The sequence below is a fragment of the Corticium candelabrum genome, chromosome 6, assembly GCF_963422355.1.
Source record: "Corticium candelabrum chromosome 6, ooCorCand1.1, whole genome shotgun sequence".
NCBI lineage: Eukaryota > Metazoa > Porifera > Homoscleromorpha > Homosclerophorida > Plakinidae > Corticium > Corticium candelabrum.
Genome location: NC_085090.1, coordinates 8133720 through 8154944, shown reverse-complemented (window position 1 = coordinate 8154944; position 21225 = coordinate 8133720). Strand labels below are relative to the sequence as shown.

The window sequence follows — 21225 nt, the reverse complement described above, 5'->3', positions numbered from 1 at the left end:
ACACCAGTTGTTGGTACTGGTATGTCTACCAAGTTGGCAAAACCTCGGAAAGGTCCGTTCGTGTACTGACAGTCGATGACAACAAGACTCTGGAAGTTGTCTGTGTAGAAGGTAAATGAAGAAGACGTCGACGAGTTCATAACTGGGTAAAGCCGTGTTATCAGAATCCGAGCGCCACCGCCAGACCAGAGCTGGACATGGCAGTTCCATCAGCACAACAAGAGGACTCCGTTCAAGATCTACCAAACAACGGCCGTCGATGAACAGCCAACTTCCACTGGCAGCTAGCAGTAGATTTCTACGAGGAGCGCGTGCTGATCGAATGACTTACCCGACCCAGTGGAACTGCCGGTTGGTCACGAACGACCAGTACAAATGAGAAATCCACCAGCGTGGACACAAGAGTACGTAATGGATCATAACTAACACGAGGACGTGTCGTTGTCGCGGGAGGGAGGAATGTAGCGTGTTGCTTAGCGTGCACATGCAGTAGATAAGTTAATCATGCCGTAGATACGCCTACTTCCGTATTTGACAGTATATAGTGAACACTCCTTGCTTTGAGTAGCGGTTGCGGTGTTGCGTTGGATAGTAGTTGCTTCTTCCTCAATAAACTGTAGTAACGTACCCACTCGGTCTTGTTACACTAGTAATCATTTGTGCGTCATTTAGAATTCTAATTGGTCAGCATAGCCAATGGCAGTATGCACGCACATTTTAGTGACACAACTTCCGTTGACTGATGGATAGATGCACATACACACACACACACACACACACACACACACACACACACACACACACACACACACACACACACACACACACACACACACACACACACACAAATTGACAAATGGACAAATGTCAAGCCTACTACATCATTCGACGTCGACCATAAGGTCAGCTGTGGAGAGAGCTCCCTTTGCCTCTAGAGACAGGGCCTTCATGCGCTATGTGAAGGCTAAGTGCCAGCGGTACAATCCACCTGCAGCTTGGCCGAAGTCATCCAGGTGTCACTGACAATGCCGTAGCTCTGGGACTGGGCACCACTGCTCACTAGTCCTCGTCTGCTGTATGATGCTACTTCCAAGTCAGCGGTCATGTCCACGCCAGTCAATGACCAGGTACTCATTTTTCCTCCTGAGTCGAGAGATGCAATTGTGTGTAAGATTCTTGCTTGAGGAAATTATGCCATAGCTCGCCATCACTGTGACTTGAACCTGCAACCCTGCTATGTCTCGAATGTTTTCATTCTCCAAGTGCACTCTCTAACCAAACACACACACACACACACACACACACACACACACACACACACACACACACACACACACAAAGTATATTATTATATAGATGCGAGCAAGGGTGTGTTTACAATCAACTATGGTTACGACCACGCCTGCGTTACCATGAAAGTACGCAGTACTGGAAACATGCTCTCTCGCAGCATCGCAGCAAGTTGCGTGGTGTAATGTGGTGTAGCAAGTAAGATTTGGGTGTGCAGTGTGTTGCATAGCTACCATTGGCCATTGACCAATCCAAATCAGAATTGAGTCATGTGCTCAATATATCTGGAAAGGTAATACAGAGTAGGACATATCTTATCATGATGGCTCTGTTTAGTCTAGAAAATCTTATTCACCATTTTGCAGACTCGTGACCAAGTACAAACGCCATCAACTTCAACCCATTGCTACCATGCTGCAATGTTAATGTAAAGTATTGGAAACAAATTTGCACAACAGCAAGTTTTTGTTATTGTCAAATATAAAATGCAAAAACACTCACTCACTCACCAAGGACACTCACTGCCTCTTTTGTCAGTCTACTTACATTAAAACTACCAACTTACTATCCAAGCTTCATTCAACTTAGTCTAGCACTATTTTTACTTAGACTTGCTGTACTGCATGCTACTGCATGCTCGCTTTTTGTGATACAAGTTTTGAGAGACGACAAGTTTATTGTGCTGTTGGAGTATTTTACTTGGCAATTTGCGGTACATTACTGCTTTCAAGTCTTACTGTGTGGTTGAATTCATGTATTCATCTGTTTGCTCTAGTTTATGTGTATATTAATAGAGATCCTCCATTGGGAACTTGCTGGGATTCTGTTTGAAAGAGAGTGCATTTGAGCTGTATGAGGAGATTGACTTTGAACACAGGGTGACATTTTCTGGAATTGTTTCTAATAAACTTATTGACTTGTCGACTGCAAAAGAGAATAAGTAAAATTATGCTAAATTAGACAAGTGATAAGAGTTACTGGTTGCTGACGAAAGTTCTGCCATAGAGTTGTGATTCAGGATTCATTAAATTGTGTTGTTTGCTACATGCGAAGGGAAATCTGCCTGAACTTGGAAGAAAACTTTGTAAGGAATGCAACGGACTTAGTTTCCAAAAATGCAAATTCAATGAGTCAGTACAGTTTGTTTTTTACTCATCTTGCAAATCATTGGCAGACAAAATAAATGGTGGTGATCTAGACTCTCTTCGATGTGCCTCTTGTTCTAAAACATGTGGATAAACCAGAAAGAATGAAGTCTTAAATGGTCTAAAATGCGTCAATTGTTTGCACGACTGATCGTATTGTTGTAAGTATGCTTATAAGCATGGAAGAAGATCGCATTAACAAAAGTGCTTTTCGTGAGAACATGGCTTCTCATCTGATGGTTGATCCTACTGAAGTAAAGATACATTGTAATAAGAAACACAATACTTGGATGTTGCTATATCTATCCGGTAGAGCTGGATTGCGACTATTGCAAACGTTCAGTGCAAGACAGTTTAGATATCAATTTGGTCAAACGATAGCAAAAGCCTTGATAGCAGACTCTGCAGCAAAACGTTTCTATTCACTTGAAGGCAAGTGATTTGCCATCTTCTACAATATTTGTTATTCCTACTGGGGAGTTTCCAGTCAAATGGGACGAAGATGTTGTTCATGTTCTTACTTATGGTATGATTTCTTTAAGTGTATATGATTTTAAAGTTAATTATGTTTTTTGGTTTGTGCAGATAGTCTTGGAATGTGGATTATAGGTGAGTGACTAATACTGTTGTCATTGAAACAAACAAATATCTATTTCTGTTGTTAGGGATTGTTTGCTGGGTGTTAGGGTGGTAGGCATCCGAACGTTAGTCATCTGCCGCTGGCGGTAGAATACGCAGTTCTGTTGAGTTGTATTACTGCGTAGTCAAATACAGTATCTAAACGATACACTTGGCGTTGTTATTCATTGTACTACTAGCGATGTATCTGCTGTTGCCATCAGGCAGATCTGTTGATCCTTCAGTGACCTGCCCTTCTGATTTTGGAACATCTGATCTACACAGGACACCAAGCTGTGCTCACAGCACAGGTTAGTATATGAACTAACCAACACAGGTTGCTATGTAGTACTGCATGTTTACAGTCAATTGCATGGATGCGTGCGTCGCGACGACAACGCGCACGTTCCAACTGCACTCACACCTCACTTTCAGCTACGCCTGCTCGTCCGTTGTTCAGACGAACATAGCGCACAAACTACGAGTCGACTGCTGCAGGTGTTGTTGTTATCCGAACGCTAAAACAACTAGGACGTGACGATATGACATCTGCTACACGCGTGTTGTCTTGTTTATTAAGAATATTGAGAGCCCACCAAAAGACAGTTTAAACACCTCTTTACTTCACCGGAATGTGGTGGGATAATGACGCCCGCAGAACAAACCTATACAAAGCACTTTCCCAGACCCTTTCTTGCCGGAAGGATGTAGGCGGGAAGGTTCTGGCTATTTTCCGATTTGTTTTAAATGGAGTTTAACGGAACGGTTAAACGTAGTTGAATTCACTTATTCGGCGCGGCCGCTGCACGTGCAAGAAGGCGTACACGGTTGGCGCCAAGTGTCGACACGCAGGCGCATAGCTCACCTCGGTTTACGCGCGAGCAAGCAGCTTTCGTGTCGGTTTCTCGGATGGCAGAGCAACAACACACTGCAGCCTCAGATGACGCCCAGGATGGACACGTGCTGTCCAATCAGCAGCTACAGGAGCTGATAACCGAAACGGCGAGAAATGCGGTCGCAGAGTTTGCGAGGGCTTCTCGGTCGCCCGTCTCTGAGACCAACGCAGCAGAAAGTACTGGTCTACTCAACGCGTCATCACTCGGAGCGTCTTTAATTTGTATGTAGCCGTCTGCCCGACGTACTTAGATACTGCATGTTGGTCGAGAGTAATTTGCCAGTCGTACGTTTAGCCAGTGCCTAGGACTTGTATAGCTTGCATAAAAGAGTGCTCAAAACTGTCAGTTATGGTGGGTGCTTGCGTTAGTGTTGGCGTGATTAATTAATTTACTGGAAAAATGGCTGTTGCGTAACGGCCACGTGGCCGGCAGTACAGTCACTGTTGGAGAAGGCGTTGCATGATCTGGGAACGGTAGGTTTCCGGACGGCCTGTGGAACGGCTCGGAAGACAGGCAACCATGAGCGGCGGATGACAGTACGTATACTATATGTGTATAGGTAGCTAAAATAGGTGTCATTTACCAAGCTGTGATGTCAGGGCTGAGGCGGGAGCGGCGAACAGTGCCGTTAGCAAGGCATGTTAGTCATTGGGGGCTACACAATAAGACACATGGCGGGTATATGAAGAAGAAGACCAGAGACGCGACTGGGCGGAGCCTGACGTAGGTGCGACTGGTCAGCGAAAGGTGAAAGCGACTATGCTGGTAGCTATTGTAGAACCATCCGCGGGTGGTTGGCGCAGGGCGAGCGGTAGCCGGGGTTGGCGTTAGCACGATCAGCATGCAGTCCCATTCTGTGGCGGGACGGCTGATCTAGGTTTGGTGCAAGGCCGGTGCTAGTCAGATTGGCTCACGCATGATCAGCAGGCGGTCTCATTCTGTGGCGGGACGGCTGGTCCAGGCCGTGGCAGGGTCGGCACTAGTCAGGTTGTCTCGCGCAAAATCAGCAAGTGGTCGCATTCTGTAGCGGGACGGCTGGTCCAGGTCTGGTAGCGATTGGCGAGTATGGCATGGCACAGGCGGGCGGCTGGGATTGGTCGGCAGCGTGCTGACATCCGCTAATCTAATATGAAGAAGAAAGTGTTTACTTTTGCTTGAGGGCTACTGCAGGAATGGTTTTTCGTGAAGACCGAACGGGTTGTACGTGCATGAGCGCTTTAATTTAACTCTTCCACGACTGCTCAGTTTCTGGTGTGCAGGTAACAAAACTGATCTGAGTGTGATGCCACCAGCGATGGCGTTGGACCACGTTCCCTTCTTGATCATGGGGGATAGTCGCCGATCGGCGGTTGCAGGAAACACCCAAAGTTGCCACGTCCGGGAGCCAAACAGGTCCATTCTATTTAGTGAAGCGTTTGCTCCCGTGCCAGCAAAGCTGGTAAAGACGATCCAGGCTCTGGAATTTGTGGATATGGCTGATTTGCTGCCGGACAACATAGAGATGCGTCGGCGGGAGGAGGGCTCGTCTCTGGGAGAGGCAGTGATGGCGGTGGACAGACGGGCACGGCAAGTGGCGAAACTGCCCACGTGGGTGCAATGCTTTACCACATACATTTCAATCGTGGCAAAAAGGCACCCGAATAGGGTGTAAGACATGCTAGCATACCTCAGGCGCATTGTTAGAGAGGCGCAGAGAGCGAGAGGAGATGCTTGGCGGTAGTATGACGCAAGGTTTCGTAAGTTTTCTGCTGTGCACCAATCTATTAGGTGGGGACAGCCGCTCCCATCCACGTACCCGTCGTGCTTTATGGCATCTAGAACGTTGTCTTTCCCGTGCGAGCACTGCCTGGAGCTGCATCAGTTGTCGGCAAAATGTGCCTTGGCAGCGCACTGTCAGCCCCTCCTCCCACAGTTGAACACATGCTCAGTGGCCCACTCGACTCGACCCGTGCCGTATCATTCTGCAATCGCTAGGCCGTGACGAATTACAGCTCCAGACCGAGATGTCGCAAGTGGGATATAGGCGCATGCAAAGGGGCACCGTGGTGCACCTTAAAGCATGCTTGTGGCGAGTGTGGGGAGCGCGGTCACAGGTCTGGTGAATGCACAGAAAAAGACTCGGCGAGCGCGCCTTGACCTCAACGAGCGGCAGAGGTACCGGACAGCTGTTGTGCTGTTGTGTTACATTAGTGGTAATATTGAGTTTCGCGGTCCTCTTTACGGACGCTCTAGTTGTTCACATAGGCATTTGCTATTATATTGTCTTTTCTGTTGCGCACGTACCTCTGTTAGTGTCTACTTGACCTGACTGTCTTATACGGCCCAAGCTGGCTGAGAAGTGTTGAAGCTACGGTTTAGGTTTTTTTTGTGGCTATTGACTTTAATTAATTAAGACAGCAACAGTGTAACCTCTTCTGCGTTCTTACGTGTAATTGGTGTACACAGGAGTCTTCGGGCAGACCAAGCGCTGCTCGATTGTAAGTGGTTGGTGGGCGATATCGGTATGTGATAGAATTGCTAGCCCTAGACCAGTGCCGTCCTACAGAAAACCTGAGGGGACGTCGGGACAAGCGGAAGTGTCGAGTAAAAGTGCGTTCTCCCTTTGGCTGGAAGCATGGAGCCACTGCGTGTCATCGCATTGCGATTCAGAGTACGTCAGCTACATTCTACCAGGACTTGAACAGGGTTTTCGGATTGGCTTTGACTATAGTCGCTTTGGATGTCGTAGGGCTAGACAAAAAATATTGGCAAAAATAAATGCGTCGGTGGTAGACAAGTACTTACGCCAAGAGGAAGCGCTTGGTAGAGTTGTACCAGTCAAGGGGCCTGGGCGTGGTGTTCGGATTAGCTCTTTTGGCGTCATTCCGAAATCTCATCAGCCTAGAAAGTGGCGTTTGATAGTGGACTTGTCTTCTTCTCATGGGGAGAGTGTGTAAACGATGGCATCGATAAGCAGCTGAGCTCATTGTCATATGCCCGCATTGACGACGCCATGCGGCGCGTTCTTCAGACCGGAAGGGTACCCTGTTGGCAAAATTGGATCTGCAGAGCGCCTATAAAGTGATACCTGTACATAGCGACGACAGGCATCTGTTGGGAATGAGGTGTAATGGACGAATTTGTTTGGATACCGCTCTTCCATTCGGGTTGCGCTCTGCGTCTAAGATCTTCTCGGCGTGGCGGATGCCTTATTGTGGGCTATGTACGGTACGGGTGTGTCTTCAGCGCTTCATTATTTAGACGATTTTCTCTTCTTTGGCGAGCCAGGGTCCGATAAATGTGCCAACAACCTGAGTCACGCATTGGTAACGTGCAAAAGTTTGGCGTTCTGGTAGCGGAGCACAAGATCATAGGCCCGGCCTGTTGCATAACATTCCTTGGCATTGAGATTGACACAAACGAAGGTTGCTTGTGTTTACCTAAGAATAAGCCGCGGCGCCTCTGTGAGCTGCTGAGGGAATGGTCGCACAAACAAGCCTGTACGAAGTGCAAGCTGTTGTCGCTGGTCGGTCTATTGCACCATGCCGCCACCGTCGTTAAGCCTGGTTGGATGTTTGTGTTTGGCGGTTGATCGACTTGTCGGCTATTCCAAAGGAGTTGCATTACCACGTTTGGCTGAACAAGGAGGCTCGCTCGGATATTTGGTGGGGGTCAGATATATCGAGAGATGAAACGGTCAAGGTTTGCTGGCGGCAGTCGGTCGCCTGCTCTCGTCCGTTACAGTGCAGTTGAATGCGTCCGAAGGCTGGGGTTGCGGTGCAGTGTGGGGTGAATTGTGGCTTTAGGTTCAATGGCTCTTGTCGTGAGACGATGTTTCCATTGTTCCGAAAAAAGTGGCACCAATTTTTTTGCTGCCTTGGTCTTCGTTCGGGACCCTCAAAGCCACCATGTCTTGTTTTAGTCAGACAAATCCACGGTTGTCGCAGGGCTGCAGCGAGATACGTGCCGGGATCCGCGTGTGATGCAGCTGCTTCGCATGCTTCGCTTTGTGGCTGCACACTATGGTTTTAATTTTACGTCAGCGCACCTGCCAGGACGGTGTAACACGCTCGCGGACGCTATATTTCGCAACCAGGCTAACTCAAGTGTTCTGATTTTGTCGCATTTGGCTCAGATTTCTCATCCCGTCTCATCAACCATCATCGATCTGGTGTACTCTCCGGAGGGAACTGGACATTGGACGATTAGAACTGTCAGTTGCGCGCTTGTTTGGAGCAGTAATAGCTAAGTCGACGGCCCGTTTGTATTGTTTGGTTTATGCACGGTATCAGAGGTTCTGCGTTAGCGCTCACGTGTTGCCTTTTCCAACGTCAGAACGGATACTGTACTTGTTCGTTGCGTCCTTAGACGATGCTCAACTCCCTCATGCTACCATCAAGTGTTACCTGTCGGCGGTACAGCATTTTCAGATTTTCCATGGCTTAGTAACCCGTTCTCTACCCCACTCCGGCGATTGGAGCTCGTGCTACGAGGAATCAAGAAGCTAAAAGAGGCGGCGGTTCGTCCTGGACGCTTGCCCGTTACGCCAGAGGTGCTCAAAATCTTCCGTCACCACTGGTCTCCAAGGGCTTCAGACTTTGACGTGGTGATGCTATGGCGTGCTTGCTGCCTGGGGTTCTTTGCGTTCCTTCGGGCTGACGAGTTTACTGTACCGTCTCGAGCAGCCTATGATCTCTCGGTTTACCTGTCCGTTGAGGATGTCGCGATAGACTCACGTGCTGCTCCGTCGATCATACGTCTTCGGCTAAAGCAATCAAAGACGGACCCGTTTCAGCAGGACGTCGACATCCATCTTGGCAAAACTGAATCGGACCTCTGCCCCGTCACCGCCGTGTTGGCATATTTGGCAATTAGAAGATCAGCACCGGCACCGCCATTTCTATTTCGCGACTGCGCGACACTGTCAAGAGGACGCTTGATAAGTAAGGTAAGAGGAGCGTTGGCTGCCAGCAGCCATGATCCCTCACGCTACTCAGGGCACAGCTTCAGAATAGGGGCAGCGGCGGCGGCAGCAAGCCGGAGTTTAGAGGACTCCACCATCCAGACGCTGGGAATATGGCGCAGCGATGCATACAAACGATATTTAAAGTTAGATAAAAATACGTTGGCTGGCTTTTCGAAATGTTTTGCAGCAAATAAGCAATGAAAGTGGTTTGCGTGAGTTTAGTGTAACATGTGGTTCACGCCAGTGTCGTATTTCATGCCGGTCTTCAGTGTCCACACGGGGTTCCGCAAAGCTCGCGCTTGAAGGTAGGTGTCGGCTTGGGAGAAGCGGTGATCACCTTACGGGTGGTCACCTCTCTGTGTTGTGTTGTATGGATCAACTATAATGTAGTTAAAGGCCATGTGGGTCGGGGTCCGGTCTCTGTGGCTCGGACCATGGCCGAGCACCGACCTCCCGCGCATCTTGGAAATCCGACCCGGACTCCACCCACTCTACGTGGCCACGCTTTCATGGGCAGGCTGGCTGTCACGGAAAGAAAAGGCAACAAGAGAAAATTCAGGTAAGAAGTTTGTTAGGAATAACGAGAATTCAAATAAAGTTTAACGAACCGGTTAAACGTAGTTGAATTCACTTAATTGGCGCGACCGCTACACTTGCAAGAAGGCGTACACTGTTGTCGCCAAGTGTCGACACGCAGGCGCATAGCTCACCTCGGATTACGCGCGAGCAAGTCCAGGTAAGAAGTTTGTTAGAAATAACGAGAATTCATGCAATTCTGGTTATTGTAGGTGAAGTTCTTATTGCTAGATGTAACAGAAAATTAGGAAACATGGAAACGTGCATTTAACGACTGAAAGAGATGAGGAAAGTTGAGGAGACAAACATGCCCGATTCATGTACCAAACTATGTGGTGGTTAGTATAGTTCTGTATCTGTTAAGGTTTTGTATTACAGTACTGCTTTAACTTGTATTTATGTTATGCAGTAATAAGAGGATCAGAAGGCACACATGAGAAGAGAGGTGATTTAATTCAACCCCTGACAGAAGCAATAAAACTACCAGCAGGAGGACACTTCTTATCATGTGGACATTGCTAATAGTTTGACAACATTCTTGACTCAACATGACAGCACTCAAATTAGTCTAGCACTATTCTTACTGGGACTTGCTGTACTGCTAGTGCTTGTCTTTTTTGGTGATACAAGTTTTGAGAGACGACGATTTTATTGTGCTGTTGGGGTATGTTACTTTGCAATTTGGGGTACATCATTGCTTTTAAGTCTTACTGTGTGGTTGAATTCATGTATTCATCTGTTTGCTCTAGGTTATGTGTATATTAACAGAGATCCTTCATCGGGAACTTGCTGGAATTATGTTCAAGATAGAGCATTTGAGCTGTATATATGAGGAGATTGACTTTGAACACAGAGTGACACTTGCTGGAATGTTTTCTAATAACCTTATTGACTTGTCGACTGCAAAGAGAATAAGTAAAATGATGCTAAATTGGACAAATGATAAGAGTTACTGGTTTCATGTTGACAAAAGTTCTGCCATGGAGTTGTGATTCAGGATTCTTTAAATTTTGTTGTTTGCTACATGCGAAGGAAAGTCTGCCTAAAGTTGGAAGAAAACTTTGTAATGAATGAAATGGACTTAGTTTCCAAAAATACAAATTCAATGGGTCAGTACAGTTTTTTTGACTCATCTGACAGACAAAATAAATGGTGGTGATCTAGACTTTCTCTTCCATGTGCCTTTTGTTCTGAGATATGTGGATAAACCAGAATGAATTAAGTCTCAAATGGTATATAATGCCTCAATTGTTTGCACGACTGATCGTCTTGTTGCAAGTATGCTTATAAGCATGGAAAAAGATCGCATTAACAAAAATGCTTTTCGTGAGAACATGGCTTTTCATCTGATGGTTAATATTAACCATCAGATGAGAAGACATGTTAATCCTGCGGAAGTAAAAATACATTTTACTAAGAAACACAATACTTGGATGTTGCTACATCTATCCGGTAGAGCTGGATTGCGACTATAGCAAACGTTCAGTGCAAGAGAGTTTAGAGATCAATTTGGTCAAACGATAGCAAGAGCCCTGATAGCAGACTCTGCAAAAAACGTTTCTATTCACTTGAAGATAAGTGATTTGCCATCTTCTACAATATTTGTTACTCCTACTGGGGAGTTTCCAGTCAAATGGGATGAAGAGGTTGTTTAAGTTGCTACTGATGGTATGATTTCTTTAAGTGTATATGATTTTAAAGTCAATTATGTTTCTTGATTTGTGCAGATAGTCTTGGAATGTGGATTATAGGTGAGTGACTAATACTGTTGTCATTGAAACAAACAAATATCTATTTCTGTTTTTAGGGATTGTTTGCTGGGTGTTAGGCTGGTAGGCATCCGGACGTTAGTCATCTGCCGCTGGCGGTAGAATACGCAGTTCTGTTGAGTTGTATTACTGCATAGTCAAATACAGTATCTAAACGATACACTTGGCGTTGTTATTCATTGTACTGCTGGCGATGTATCTGCTGTTGCCATCAGGCAGATCTGTTGGTCCTTCAGTGACCTGCCCTCCTGATTTTGGAACATCTGATCTACACAGGACATCAAGCTGTGCTCACAGCACAGGTTAGTATATGAACTAACCAACACAGGTTGCTATGTAGTACTGCATGTTTACAGTCAATTGCATGGATGCGTGCGTCGCGACGACAACGCGCACGTTCCAACTGCACTCACACCTCACTTTCAGCTACGCCTGCTCGTCCGTTGCTCAGACGAACATAGCGCACAAACTGCGAGTCGACTGCTGCAGGTGTTGTTGCTAACCCAAACGCTAAAACAACTAGGACGTGACGATATGACATCTGCTACACGCGTGTTGTCTTGTTTATTATGAATATTGATAGCCAACCAAAAGACGGTTTAGACACCTCTTTACTCCACCGGAATGTGGTGGAATAATGCCGACCGCAGAACAAACCTATACATTAATCCAAAAAAATTAATTAAGCACTTCCCCGACCCTTTCTTGCTGGATGGATGCAGGCGGAGAGGTTCTGGCCACTTTTCGGTTTGTTTTAAATGGAGTTTAACGGAACGGTTAAATGTAGTTGAATTCACTTATTCGGCGCGGCCGCTGCGCGTGGAAGAAGGAGTAAACGGTTGGCGCCAAGTTTCGACGCGCAGGCGCATAGCTCACCTCGGTTTACGCGCGAGCAAGCAGCTTTCGTGTCGGTTTCTCGGATGGCAGAGCAACAACACACTGCAGCCTCAGATGACGCCCAGGGTGGACACGTGCTGTCCAATCAGCAGCTACAGGAGCTGAAGACCGAAACGGCGACAAAGGCGGTCGCTGAGTTTGCGAGGGCTTCTCGGCCGCCCGTCTCTGAGACCAACGCAGCAGAAGATAGTGGTCTACTCAACGCGTCATCACTCGGGGCGTCTTTATTATTTATGTAGCCATCTGCCCGACGTAGTCAGATACTGCATGTTCGTCGAGAGTAATTTGCCAGTCGTATGTCTAGCCAGCGCCTAAGACTTGTATAGCTTCCATGAAAGAGTGTTCAAAACTGTCAGTTATGGTGTGTGCGTTTGTTAGTGTCGGCGTAATTAATTTACTAGAAAATGGCTGTTGCGTGGCGGCCACGTGGCGGGCAGTACAGTCACTGGCGGAGAAGGCGTTGCATGATCCGGTAACAGCATGTTTCCGGACGGCCTGTGGAGCGGCTCGGAAGACAGGCAACCATGAGCGGCGGACGACTGTACGTATACTATATGTGTATAGGTAGCTAAAATAGGTGTCATGTACCAAGCTGTTAGCAGGGCATGTTAGTCATTGGGCTTGCACAATTGCTTCCGTCAGAGGTTGAACTAAATCACCTCTCTTCTCATATGTGCCTCCTGATCCTCTTTTCGACGTTCGCATGGTTCTGAGTCACCTGAGACAAAATGAATCGTTCCACTATTCAGTTGTTCACACATTGGCTCTCTATTTGTTGCCCTTTTCTAGCTCTTTTTCAAGCTGACAAACTGCGTTTTTTGCTTTTTCCAACTCCGTGATGTGATCACTACAGAGATGCCGTCACTCTACTGGTCACTTCATTGCCTGTCAAATAAAAGTGTCTATAGATTAAGTTGAATGTGACATTATTAAACAACTTGCAGAAACATTATAACACACATGCATGCAATTTGATGGCCGACCCTGTTATCCCCATCACTGAGGGTCTGGCTAAGAATGTGTTCACACCCAACATCTGGTGTGTGTGTGTATGTGTGACTGTGTACTATACACCAATACTAAATTGTTCATCACAATACTCCAAGAGTTTGCATAAAGAATATGTGAGAGAGGGGCTGGCATATAGACATTGATTTCCGAATATCAAGAATATATTAAGTTAACTTAATTAAGGGTACTGTACATGTATAGTTACACAGAATGGGCACGCCCACCAATGGTCAGAGATTTGGCACCTCTGTGGCTTTGAGAGGCTTACTAAAGATAATCAACGAGGCTGCTAAATTCTTTCATGAGTAAAAGGCAAAAGCATGCGGTTTTTTTGATATCAGATGGATGCTCAACTGCTACAGATACTCAAGCAATCTGCAAACTTTTTCAATAAATACTTTCTTTCCGTAGTCAGTAACCAGCACGAATCGAATTATCAATCATTTGATATTCAGTCTTGTGCTGATCTGAATGATTGTTTTGAGGTTTCCGACACATCTGGAGAAGAATACAACTGGCACTGTCTCGGCTCAATACAAAGAAATTGATGCGAAGGCATTGCCTATTGCGCCACAGGCCATCGCCGCCAGTGTTGCTACCATTTTCAATCAATGTCTACACAACTGTAGAATGCCTTCTGACTGAAAGGTGGCTACTATCACTCCAGTCCTCAAAGGGAGAAATGCTGAATTGGTCCAGAATTACCGCCCCATCTCGGCTGTATCAATTCTAAAGCAAACCTGTTTGAGGGAATTCTCTGTGCTCAATTTCAGGACTACCTTCTATCACGATATCTTGTGTGACAACCAGTTTGGATTCCGTGCTGGTTACTCAAGTCAGGATGCTTTGATCAAAATGTCCAATGATTGCTTTCAGTCGACTAAAGGGGAAATATATGGACAAATTGATGTCTGCATCGTTGTAGTGCAGACAGAGAGATGACAAATGTTAGGTTGAGTGGACAGACATGCACACATATGTAGACTTACATAATTTAGTGTAGGAATACCTATAATGTACTACTTGTTGTTTGTATGTAGCTGGATGTGTTGAGAGAAGACTGCATTTACCTCAGTGAGGAGAATGAACGACTAAAAGCAACCGTAGCTCAACAAGAAGATGAGCTGAACTCATTGAAGGTAAATTGTGTCACAGTGTGTGCAAACGCAATGCAGAAGAACCAAGACTGAGAACTCATCATAACATTATATGGCAAGAATATTTTGAGTCATCTAAGGACGCTGCAATAGAGCTTAGTGTGCAGGTGGTTTATTCATCTTATTTTTATCTTGTTGGTCAACTGCTCACTATAATAGGGTTATTTTCACAGATTGACACTCTGAAGTCTGCTGCCACCAAGGTCCATTCTTCTTTTATCACTCCAACGAGAGGTGCTGGAACTGAAGACTCGTTGCACCGGCGTAGCGTCGGGGGGAGGGAGGGGGGCTGGGGAAGGCTGGGGAAGGCTATAACCCTCCAAACATTTTGGGCGTGTCATTCTGCGCTTCAAGCAAAACTATAATTTTAAGTTACTAAACAGTGACAGTCCGTTTAATCTCAGAGTAGTATTTTGACGATCGACGACGTTAATTGACTCTACCTCTTTGACAATACACATCATCATTTTCAGTATGATAAAACCAGTGTCGAGAAGTCGTGGACACGGAAAGTGCGCATGACCATCACTTATTTGAGATGTTTACTACGCTATCCGGCAACGAAAGAGTCAAAGAATACCGCATCAAAAAAGCATGCAGAAGCCTATCCATCAATTAATTTTAAGTAAGTTTGGCTAAGTTCGACAACCCGATTGACCGGAGAATGGAATTTCCTGCGGCTCCGCTACCTACTTGCACTCCACGCGCACGGTACTTTCTCGACAGGTTATTCTAACTAACTAGCTAACCTATATTGCTCGCTATATTACGAAATGATAAAATTGGTCAACGTCGTTTGCACCGAATTGGTCTTCTAGATTCTATTGTCATCGAAATGCCATTTAATTTGCAATTGACCATCGCAGCGAGCCATGAAAACATTTTTGGCACGGACTGTAACAGTGTTTCCACTCCTTTAGACGCTCATTGACGGCACTCAGTCCCGCAGCTTGTTTGTAACCTGAAATTTATAATATTTACTTAGTTAGATGAATACAAACTGCGAGGTAGAAAAGTAGAAAATAGGTGTGGCTTTGCATGCGAGAAATGGGCGTGGTTTCCGGCCTAATGATTTGCCCCCAAACATGAGGACCACGCTACGCCGGTGCAACAAAGTGATGGAAACGTTCGAAAAAATTTTCAAAGTCCGTCGCAACGTCATTTTTGAATGCGCACGTTTCCACCAAAGGAGCCAGCACGTCCACGAGTCGATCGAGCAGTACATAACAGCGCTCTACTCACTGGCGGAGACTTACAAAATCGCGGCATGGAAGGAAGACATGCGCGATTCGCGACAGAATCGTCGTGGGAATGCGTGACCAGGCACTAGATGAACGGCTGATATGTGATGCAGACCTCACTCTCGAGAAAGTCAAGCGTGTCACGAGGCAGCGAAAAGCAGTCCGCGAACAGCAGGACAGCCTGAAAGGAGACGGCAGCCAAAAGCACCCCATTGTTCTCGACAAGGTGAGAAGCGGAAGGCCAGGCGCTAAAGATGCCGGCGGGAACAAACACGAGCCAAAAGCAGTCCGCAGGGGATTTCAAAAGACAAGTCAAGCGACTTCACAAGAGGCCAAAGGGCACTTCAAGGGAAAACTGTCGTGCAAGCGCTGCGGGAAAAGCCATGAAAATACAAGCTATTGTCCAGCAAGGGAAGCTACATGCTTAAATGCCGTCGCAAAGGTCACTTCACTTTTCAGAGTTTTCCAAACTGTATCAGCCGTATCATCTGAGCATACAGAAGAAGCCTACCTATTTTCCGTGACAACGTCCCAGGGACGGTGTTGGTCTTCCACTATCAAAGTTGGAGAGTATGAAGTTGATTTCAAACTGGATACAGGAGCCGAGGCAACTGTAATCGCAGGGAAGACCTACAAAAGGATCAATCAACCAACATTACAGCTATCAAAAAAGCTACTCTATGGCCCAACATCTACCAATCTCAGGGCACTCGGACAGTTTACAACCACACTAGTAACCAGGGACAGGAGCACAGAAGAAACCATTTACGTTGTTACAGGTCTCAAAGCAAACCTTCTTGGATTACCTGCTATTATATGTTCACAACTGGTTTCTAGAGTTAAGGCTAATTCTACACAAGACATCCCAAGCAAATTCTCCAAAGTCTTCAGTGGACTTGGTAACCTAGGACAGCCCTATGAAATCAAGCTGGAGGAAGGAGCCAAGCCACATGCATTGCAAACACCACGGAATATTCCTATTTTGCTGCGAGCAAAGATGCAGCAGGAAATCGAACGCTGACAGAATGGTGCGCTGGAATAGTGGTTGTTCCAAAGAAGACTGGACAAGTCTAAATTTGTGTTGACTTGAGACACCTGAACAGCAGTATGCTCAGGGAAGTCCATCCAATACCGAGAATTGATGACTCGCTAGCCCAGCTGGCTGGAGCTACTGTGTTCTCTAAAGCGGACGCAAAACAGCGGATTTTGGCAAATACCACTAGCGGAAAGGTCTTGGTTTCTCATAACGTTCATTACTCCTTTTGGTAGTTTCTGTTTCAATAAGCTACCATTTGGCATTTCAAGTGCTCCAGAGCTAATTCAACGCAGAATGATTGTCATTTTGTCGGGATTACCAGAAGTTCTGTGCCATATGGATGATGTTTTGATATTCGGCTCAAACCAGGCTGAACACGATGTCAGATTGGCTAATGTCTTAACTCGAATTCAAGAAGCAGGAGTTACACTCAATGCATCCAAATGCAAGTTTAGTGTATACCCACTTTCAAATTTTTGGGTCACGTGATCGACACAAAAGGAATACGTGCAGATCCAGGAAAGCGTGCAGCCATTCGAGATCTGGAACGTCCGACAAACGTCTCTGAGATACGAAGATTTATGGGCATGGTGAACCAACGAGGCAAGTATTCACGAAACATTGCAGAGATCAGTCAACCCTTACGAGAGCTTCTAGTTCTAAACGCTCTTGGTTGTGGGAGCATCCTCAAGAACAGGCCTTCACACATCTGAAAGAGGCACTGACGCGTCCTACCGTTTTGGAGTTATATGACCCACGGAGAAACATCAAAATTTCTGCAGACGCTTCAACTCATGGAATAGGTAGTGTTACTCCAGGCAACAAGTAACGGAGACACGTGGAAACCAGTTGCATATGCCTCTCGTGCAATGACAGACACTGAGAAACGATATGTGCACAGATCGAAAATGAAGCCTAGCTGCGACATGGGCATGTGACAAGTTCTCAGACTATGTACTAGGTCAAAACTTTCATATTGAAACAGACCATAAGCCACTGGTTCTGTTGTTGACGACGACGCATCTCGACAGCTTACCTCCACAAATTGTCTGTTTTCGGCTTCTTTTAGTACGGTATGGCTACACCATCAGCCACGTACCAGAAAAATTGCTCCATACTGCTGATACACTGTCCAGAGCGCCGTTACCAACTACCATTCATCCAGACTCACTTCAAGAGGAAGTTGAGGTATTCATTGAATCGTTAGTTTCGAACCTTCTCACCACAGAGGATAGGCTACAGGGATACAGAGAAGCTCAAGCTGATGATTCCAATTGCTCAGAGGTGATGCAATTTTGCAAAGAGGGCTGGCCAAACAGGTACCCAGCGAACACATCTCTAATACCTTACGGGAGAGTTCGGTCTCAACTTTCAGTATACAACAGTCTTTTAATGTACAACAATCGTGTTGTTATCCCAAGTATCATGCAAAGAGACGTCCTGACAAGGATCCATGAAGGACATCAGGGAATTACTCGATGTAAGCTACGAGCCAACTCATCAGTATGATGGCCAGGCATATCAAGACAACTCGTACAAATGATACAACATTGTGGTCCATGTCAAAGAGATAGTCGAGATGTAGAGCCTTTGATACCCACTGAACTGCCAGATTATCCTTTCCAAGTAATAGGATCAGACTTACTCGACTTTTTTCGACATATCCAGAGCTGATAAAGTTGTCGTCCACTACATCGAGCAACATCATTTATGCTTTGAAAGCAATCTTTGCCCGACATGGCATTCCAGAGATTCTGAGTAGTGACAATGGTCCTCAATACTCTTCTCATGAAATGAGAGAGTTTGCAACAACTTATGGCTTCACACACATCACCAGCAGTCCAAGATATCCACAAAGCAATGGCTTTGCAGAAAGAATGGCGAAGTCTGTTAAACAGCTTCACAACGATCCAACGATCCACATCTAGCGCTTCTAAGCTACAGGACAACACCTCTTCCATGGTGCAACATCACCCCATCAGAACTTCTCATGGGTCTAAGACGGCTTAGAAGTAACTTACCACAAGTTCCTGAATTGCTAACGTCTCAATGGCCCTATTTGAAAACATTTCGCAACGCTGACAAGCAATTCAAACATAAGCAGAAGGAACACTTTGCAATTGATAAACGACATCGAGCCAAAGACCTTCCAGAATTACCGACCTACAACCTACACAGAAGTTTGGGTAACTTCAGAGGGAAAGGAAAAGACAGGAACAATAGTTTCCAAGTCCTCCACTCTACCATCCTATAATGTTGAAACCAGTACTGGAACAGTCAGACGAAACAGATGCCACATTATGCCTACTGGATCTGAAGCAGGTACTCAGTCTGGCGGTGCACTCCTTCAGTCAGAGGTCCACAGTTCCTCTACCTCAAGCAGGCCAACGACAGGCCTTCAGACAGAAATCACTATCAGACCGCCTGAAAGGCTAGACTTGTAGAAGGGGAGCTGTAGTGCTAGTTAATAATAGCGTATGAAAGTACACATGCGCTGTCTTGTCTATAACTAGATCGCGTACATTGTGTTGCGTTCATAGAGCACTGCTAATAAACCAGTACAAACACTACAGCAGTCAAAGCAAGACCTCTTACAGCCTTGACGCGGAAAGATAAGGCTACTGGCAAGCCAGTGGCTTTTGAATGGAGCTTGGAGTGTGAGCAGGCTTTCATTGAACTTAAAACAGTTTTGTCTTCTGCACCTCCACTTCACCCACCGGATTTGTCAAAGGAGTTTTTCCTATAGACATATGCATGCGAGTTGTGTTTTGGAGTACTTCTTGAGCAGATAGGCGATGATGGAGAGAGATATCCAATTGCATTTGCAAGCCGTCAGACAAATTCAGCTGAAAGAAAATATGCTCCAACAGAGTTAGAGTTTGCAGCCCTTGTGTATGCGGTAGAACATTTTGAGGTGTATTTGTTTTGAAATCAAGTCACAGTATTCACCGATCACCAGGCACTTGTCTTGGCTTTTCTGACACACTTGGAGAGTCAGACAAGAAGACTTTTGGCACGCTGGTATTTGAGGCTTTCAAGATTCTTGCCTAAGTTACGTTTGCAGTATAAGCCAGGCCATACAACACTGTGGCTGATGCTTTATCACGATTTCCCAGCGAGGGTGGAGAAGTGTTTCTTATTTGTGAAGGTCACAGGAGTGATACAGTGCTGGAGAGTGTACAGAAACAACAGAAAAATGATGAAGACATAAACCAACTGATAACCAATCTGGATTGTAAGGAGCTCCCTATTGACTCACGTGATAGGGACAGAGTACTTAGTCAAGCACGTAAAGGATACTACCTGGTTAATGGGGTACTGTACTTTGAGGCAGCCAATGTTCCAGGAAGGAGGCGGTTGGTTGTGCCACAACACCTGCGACAGCAGGTGCTCAACAGAAACTATGACTCAGTGTTTGCAGGACACTTTTCAGCTAAGAATCTGCTATCAAAACTTAGTTTGATGTATTACTGACCAGGCATGAGAGCAGATGTATATCGCAAGTGTGAGAGTTGTATAGTCTGTGCATCTGTGCAAGGTCAAGGGAGAAGAGCTTACCCGCCACCGAAAAGCATTCCTGTTGGTGAACCATTTGAGTGTATTGGTATGGACTTTAAGCAGATGGATGTGAGTCGTCATGGATATCGTTATGGCCTTGGTGTTTCAAGATTATTTGTTGAAATGGTCAGAGGTGTATCCAGTGCCTGATAGGACAGCGCAGACAGTAGCTCGTTGCCTAGCTGATTTTGTATGGAAGCTTGGTGTCCCGGCCTAGATTATTCATGATCGTGCAGCAGAGTTTCTTTCAGATGTATCACAAGAAACAGCACAGATTCTAGGAATTAAACAATTACCAACATCAGGTGGACATCCTCAGACTGATGGACTTGTAGAGAGATTGCATCGAACGTTGGAGCAGATGCTATCCAAGGTAGTCTGTAAAAGGGGCAAAGACTGGGACGAATTACTAGGTCCTATTCTTTTCGCATATCGGACAGCTCAACAAACATCTACCAGAGAGACACCATTATGCTAGTGTATGGAAGAGACCCCAGAGTTCCCACAAGCCTGGACTTCTATCACCCATGTACTTCTATCACTCGTGTACTTCTATCACCCATGTACTATTCCTGCAGTGGCAGCCACAGATTATGCCAAAGAGTTGTGGAAGGAAATGAAGCAGGCTCGAAGTGTGGCCCTCAAGATGATAAATCGCGCACAGGATCACCAAAAGTGCCAGTATGACAAGGAAGCAAAAGACCCTGCCATCCAGGAAGGTGGCATTGTTATGCTCAAGGTGCAACCAAGGTTTAAATTGGATCGTGCGTTTAGAGGCCATACAGAGTACAATCTACTACGCAGACCAATGCTATTACAAGACCTGTGAGCGATCCGACTGGCGAAGAAGTGGATTCTTCACTACAAAGGCTTTCAAAATGCCATAATGGCCTCTTGGATGTTACGCCTTGGATGGGTCATGAAAAGACAAAAAAAGCTAGACAACGAAGATGGGTAAAATGGACACTAAGTGGATTAGGGTAGGTGTACCTAATTGTGGACACTCCTGGTAATTTGAGTTACAATCGCTGTTTTCTCTGGTAGCCTGCACGAAGAGACAGTGAAATATGTCCGATATACGCACCA

The 21225-nt window shown here is 45.9% G+C and overlaps 1 long non-coding RNA gene across 1 annotated transcript; it reads right to left on the bottom strand.

The window, feature by feature from the left end:
* Positions 1 to 12906: 12906 nt before the first annotated feature.
* Positions 12907 to 21216, bottom strand: LOC134180994 (uncharacterized). Its single transcript, XR_009970053.1, has 3 exons — positions 21130 to 21216; positions 20963 to 21046; positions 12907 to 13021 (listed from the first exon to the last, which is right to left on the bottom strand). It is a non-coding gene; the product is annotated as an uncharacterized LOC134180994 (long non-coding RNA).
* Between the last annotated feature and the right edge of the window lie 9 nt (positions 21217 to 21225).